Raw genomic sequence first — 6,110 nt, 5'->3', positions numbered from 1 at the left:
GAAAAATAAACCGGAAGTACTCTCTGATTGTGGGTCACTTTACACAAAGACAACAACTCGGCTCGTTGCTCCTCACAAGAGTTTAGGACCATGGAGGGAACCGGGGCACCAGCACCGACTCGGTTTTCTTGCTTTTCTCTCCAGAAACTATAAGGAGAACTTTTTATTATTATTATTATTATTGTCGCTGACTCAGTTTATGAAACAAAAGAAAATAAAAACAAAAACGAAGTAACCTCGAGGTGGAATTATAATGTTGGTACATGTTCAGCAACTCGTCGGAACAATGGAGTTTTCTTCTGCCAAACGGCAATAACGTCCACTCCACGTACTAGGTAAGTAGATAGATAGATAGATAGATAGATAGATAGATACTTCATTTATCAGGTGGGAAGTTCAGCACCTAACAGCATCATTACACAGAGACAGGAGGAATTACAGTCAGCGAAAAATTGTAAAAAAAATAGTATGCAGTATAGTATAGTAGAGGTAGAATGTATAAAGGTACATACAAAAGTATATATATAATAATATAATATGCAAAGTATATATAATAAAAACAAAACTATACCAACATACAAACATACATTATACAAATATACAAAGATTTACAGTATACACGAATATATACATATGTATATATAATGCAATAGGTATGAGTGAAGGATGTGGTAGGTGCAGTCTAAGTTAAGTGTTTTTCCTTTGTGTTGACATTCTGCACTGGTAAAAAAAAAAAAACCTGAAGACTGAACTGTACCTCTGGACAAGGTCTTATTTATCCTGCCGGTTAATAATAAAGAGACACTACGGGAGAAGGAATCCTGCAGGACGTGTTGAACTACCACCTGTTGCACAGCGTCAGTACCCCAGCAAGACAGCACACCAGCGATAGGCAGGGAAACAGAAAAGCTATGTCTACTGACAAAATCACATGCAACAGCAGATGTGATTTGAGGCTTCTGTGAATCTCCAAACGGCAGCCTTCAATTCAGCTTAAAGAGAACAGAGTAATATATATAGTCAACAAAAAAATAGGCAAATGTTACACTGAGTTAATGAGCCTTCAAGTCTTAAAGGCTACGTTGTTGGGCCATACAGTCAGTGGTCAGTACATTAGCTGAAGCCAGATTTAGTGATGTTTGAGCTTACGGTAGACCGTCTTCTGTTAGAGACAATTTTATAAAGCTGTTGGCAGAGATTTAAGGACTGCGGATGTTCTGATCAAGATTTATTTGCCCCGATTCGATCTTTTCATATTGAGTATTGGCCGATCCGAGTCCCGATCTGATCCTAAATGTCCTAGAGTTGGTCTCCTGTAGCTTCCTAAAGTCTTTCCTAGTCTTTCTTGTCCCTCTCTGGAAGATGTTTCTCCTTGACGCTGTCTCCAGGAAACTGTGCAGCCTTTGCCTGAGCGGACTCGATGTATTTCTATTCTGTTTTTCCATTTTTAATTTTCAGTGTTGAATCTAGTTGGTAGTATTGACTCATGATCTCCTACTACCACCTCACCAAACATCCACATTGCATAATTTACAAATTTCTGTTGAGTAAAGTTCTTTGGCAGCTCCGGCGCTGAACCAACCGCCACTAAAACAGAGGAAGAAGTCGTTTTTGCAGGGACATGGTTTCGGTTTATGGCAGACGTAAAAGAAATAACTAGCCTGAACTAAATACCTGGATCAGGACGTCCCTAATAAGAACACAGACTACTGAGATAAACTAGAGTTGTAAAGTACCCCAGCAATATTGGAGAAATTAGTTGTATCGTCAAGGTGAGTTTGAGCTTATTTCCAAAATGCTCATGGCCTGCAGCGTTTGCTGATACGCGAGCCGGGTGATATTTCAGCTCAGCTTTGAAATCCACTTGTGTGCGCTGGTGTTTTGTGGCTTTGTATCTTTGTGACTCAGGACTCAGGTTTTCTTTTTCTGACCCCTGAATGTTTCCAGCTCGCAGATTGGTGTGTCATCTATTGTTTGCGTGGTAATTAGCCCGCTGTTTAAAAGTGGCTGCCAGGCATTCGCAGAGTTCTCGGCCTGTAATCCTACCCATCGTTCGTCTCCTGTCTGCCCCCTCCTCTTTTTTTTCCTGGGTGAAAAAAAAAAAAAGCCAAAGTATTTCCTGGTACCGGCCAAAACCCTGGTTTTGCAATCGCCTCAGAAATCTGCTAATGTGCTTAGTGCTCAGCGTCGGGACCAAAGCGGGAGGCTAGTGCTGCTGTCTACCTCAAAGCTGAATCACAGGTCAGGAATTCAGAAAGAGTCGACGGGCCCGGCAGCTTGGTTTGCTGTTTGACCACCTCCTTTTGAATATCACGCTGTATTTGCTCAGGTGCAATAAGACGGTTATGAGTACATGTTGCTTTCCATAGAAGGATTTTCATTTATGTAGTTACAAAAACATTTGGCAGCTCATTCACAAAACAGCAGCTTCAGATGGTATTAGTCAGGATGATGGGTGGGGTGGGAGTAAAGGGAAAAGTGTTTATTTCAAGCTTGTTTTGCAGATAAGTAATTGGACTTATTAACACCCAAATACAATGGAATATATGTTTTAACTCTTTGTGGTCCTCAGTGGGAACAGTGATGCTTTGCACTGAAGGATGGTTGGCAGGACAGGAGGAGGTTTGGTGGTCAAGATGTTGGTCATTCTGGTTCTCAGTCTGCTTTTCTGTAATGTAAATTAAGTTATCATCAACTTCCTGCTACAAAGTTAACAGGTGTGTGGTATCTGTGGAATCTCTCATCACATGCAGTCAACATGTCTTCAGTTCAACTGTGTTTCTAGACATGCTAACGTTGTTGAACGCTGCCTTTGTTTCCAGGAGACTTTAGTGAGGCGCTCTTTTATGAAGTCACCCTCTGAGAAAGGTTTCCTGTGTCGGTCAATGACTGAACTGGCTATTGTTGTATTTTCTATTGTTCTGAACTTTCTGCTCTCGTTGGGCTCCAGTGTAGGTCTGACGTTTGGTTTCACAGTGTTGTCGTATATCAGACTCTTTCATCACAGCAGCAGTTTCGTTTCACATCAAACAGACACACTTCCCCTCGTTTTCTGGGAAGAAATATTCATTTTTCCACCATGCGTTCACGTTCCTGTCTTGCGTTTCTTTGGTTCTACCATTTCTGGTCAACTGTGGCGCAAGTCTTCTTTGATTAATCTTGTTTTGTGGAGAAGCTGCAGCGTTCAAGACCTGTTAAACTGAAATAGTACGATACAGTCAAGTGCATGTGCCCATGTGTGAGTCATAATCCATTATATGTTTGGAATTTTCTGCAACCCGATTAAAAATGGACCATGGGACACAGTTCGGAGACCCTTGATCTAGTAGCAGTATGTACAGTACTATTATTCCCAGATGGACAATACATATACATGGAGACCTACTTTACTTGCCTTATCTAACCACAGATGTGAGGGACAATCCTGGTCTCTAACCCAACACACAAACTGGTCTCACATTTTCATTTGGTGAAAAGCAAAAAGGCAACAGAATAAAAACATTTTTTACAGTGTTCTGCTAAAGTGATGAGGTAGTGTTGACATGTAGCCTCTGACTAACACTGGAATATTGTGTTTATGTGTTTCAAATTAACCTCACAACCCCCTTTTCATCCTGAATCAAAGGGTGAGGTAATTACAGGTTATGTGACCCCTGAAGTGTGCCTGCAACCTTTGTACTGGTACCTGCACTCATTTTGGCCTTGGAGCATGTACACAGGTTACTGTAGTAAACGTAGTGAACAGCAGTGGTTAACATGCGTCAGCCCCCTTCATGCACCAGGCTTAAATACAGGTCAGACTTTGACTTTGGTAGGGCAGGATTTTAAAGATGGTTTTCCGATTCAAATCAAGCTTAATTGGATACCTTTCAAAGATATTGAAAGGTATCATCTGATACTGGTTCCGATACCGGTTTCGTGTTGACATCTGTTGCTGGAGAAACACCAAAGATCTGTAAAATCCTTTGCTTTGAAACTGAAATATCTGTAAATGAATCGGGGGGGGGGGGGGGGGGGGGCAGTGACACTGACATGTAACTTGAAAGGTGAGTCATTAGTTTAACAGTAAATCAGAAGACACCAACTAGACTGGAATTTCTGCTATTGCTCTGGTTCAGTCAACCTGTGTCATACACGAGTCTCTTCCAATGAATTAGGAAATAATAGGTGTGATTAATGTATTAAATTATGGTCAATTTAATTTAGCTTGTCATGCCACTCACTGATACGCTGGCATGTGTCACCTTGACAGAGCGGTTGGTAGTGTTTGTAGTGGTGACACATTTACCTGTTACGACAAGAGGAAATATCTGCTGTGCATCAAGACTGTACGCTTGTGACTTTAAACGATGTTGTGAGTGTTAGGGATGTCCCAATTGGTATCAGGCTGGATACGGGCATTGTTAAAATGATCGGATCGGTAACAAGGTTCAGCCAAGCCTGCTCTAGTGTAGTTATTTATTTTAGGTCTGACATAAACCTAAACCACATCCCTGATTTAGTGGCGGTTGACTTGCGAAGTAGAAGAAGAAGAAGAATCAAAATCACTAAATGACTAAACATGTCTGCTCTGTGGAAGAACTTCAGTCTGGAAAGTGAAGTCAGTCAGACAGAAATTTGTAAATTATGCAATGTGGATGTTTAGCAAGGTGTTAGTAGGTGATCTTTATTCAAAGGCTGCACCCAAACAACAACAACAAACACTGAACGTTTAAAAGAAGAGATGAGTTTCCCGGAGACAGCGTCAAGGAGAAAACTCTTCCAGAGAGGGTTAGGGAGTTTATGGCAGCGTTGGATGACCAGAACATTTCTGGAGTAGAGAACACAAGGTTTTCACCGTCTGTCATTACCTTTGACAGCCCTATTTAAGAGATTTAAGATAAGAAAAGCCTTCGGATTGGCCGATACTCGTGGGTATCAGATCAGAGGAGGCAAAAGCACCTGATCAGGACATTCCTAGTCAGTACAGTCTTCAGTAATCAGCTATATAGAAATCTAACTAAACTAACTAACTAAACATTCCTAATTCCAAACTACAAGTTGATTTGTTTGGATGAAATTTTAATTTGTTGGACCGCATTTTACACACATACACACATACAAAATATCCACATGCAGCTGCTAGTAAGTTACAGGCCTCTTCCCTGGAAGAAGAAGTTCAAGGGTTCACAAGGGGTTAAGATAAGTCTAGTTCCTAGTGTTACTCACAGTGTTTAGTAGTGTAATCAGAGCAAACCTAAACCCTACGTATGAGATGTACCACAAAACCAATAGGTCATGCTCACAGCAACACAAGGTGAAAATATAAATGTAAGAAACCACGTTAACCTTGATCTAAATGAATCTATTCAAGTTCAGAGTAACTCTGTTTGCAGAGTTGTCCTTTTATTTGCCCATCTGCAGTGATTTGTGGTTTCCTGTATTGTATGGTATTGTATTGCACCAGTCTGTTTCTAAATACAAAATGGTATTTAGCATTGCCTTCTGATTGCACGTTTGATGTCTTTGCATAGCAAATACCCACCCGCAGTCACTGCTCAGCCACGCCTTAGAAGTGGGGACGACAAAGCCGAGAGCTATTCAGCTCAGTCGCTGCCTCCACTAAGCAGCTATTGTCATGTGGGAAGTGTCTTCATTCAGCGCTCTCTTAATAATGACTTTCCACTCCTGCAGAAATGAAAGAACCGCATTAGTGATTTGGCAATGTGGTCTGTTACAGAGTGAAAAAAAGAAGAAGAAGTAATGATGAGTCATGACAAAGAGTGTCATCAAAGATTCCAAATTTACTAGCTGGTCATATTATATGTGTCTAGAATTCTTTTAATCCAACAAGAAACGCATATACAAAAGAATTATTGGTTGTTTGAACCTGCAATCAGCTACATGTCTGCAATTCTTCTGTTCTTGCACAAACACATGATTCATCCAGGTTAATGTTGTTGTTTTTGGCCTCATTGCAAGGGTTTATCCAGGTATTAAAAGGAAGCAGAACCGTATCTAGAGCGTCCTTAAGTTGTCTTAGTTTCTCCTTTCAGTTTTACACTGTTCTGCCATTCCAGTTTTATTGGTATACCGTTATACTGTCAACGTAGGATAATTCTTGCACAATG

General features: G+C 40.8%; 1 protein-coding gene across 2 annotated transcripts in view; it reads left to right on the top strand.

Annotated features, from left to right (window-relative positions):
• The first annotated feature begins 220 nt into the window (after nucleotides 1-220).
• Nucleotides 221-6,110, top strand: part of LOC311500578 (ras and Rab interactor 2-like) — a 34,990-nt gene continuing 29,100 nt past the window's right edge. Inside the window, exon 1 of one of the 2 annotated variants that reach the window (XM_084562073.1) lies at nucleotides 221-335. The gene's annotated coding sequence lies outside the window, so the exon portion shown is untranslated. The remainder of the gene's footprint in view (nucleotides 336-6,110) is intronic. The other variant, XM_084562074.1, reaches the window with a different exon arrangement.

Source organism: Chelon labrosus, assembly GCF_963514085.1.
Source record: "Chelon labrosus genome assembly, chromosome: 15".
Classification (NCBI taxonomy): domain Eukaryota; kingdom Metazoa; phylum Chordata; class Actinopteri; order Mugiliformes; family Mugilidae; genus Chelon; species Chelon labrosus.
Note: the sequence above shows the minus strand (reverse complement) of the source record. Positions and strands in the feature narration are given on the sequence as shown.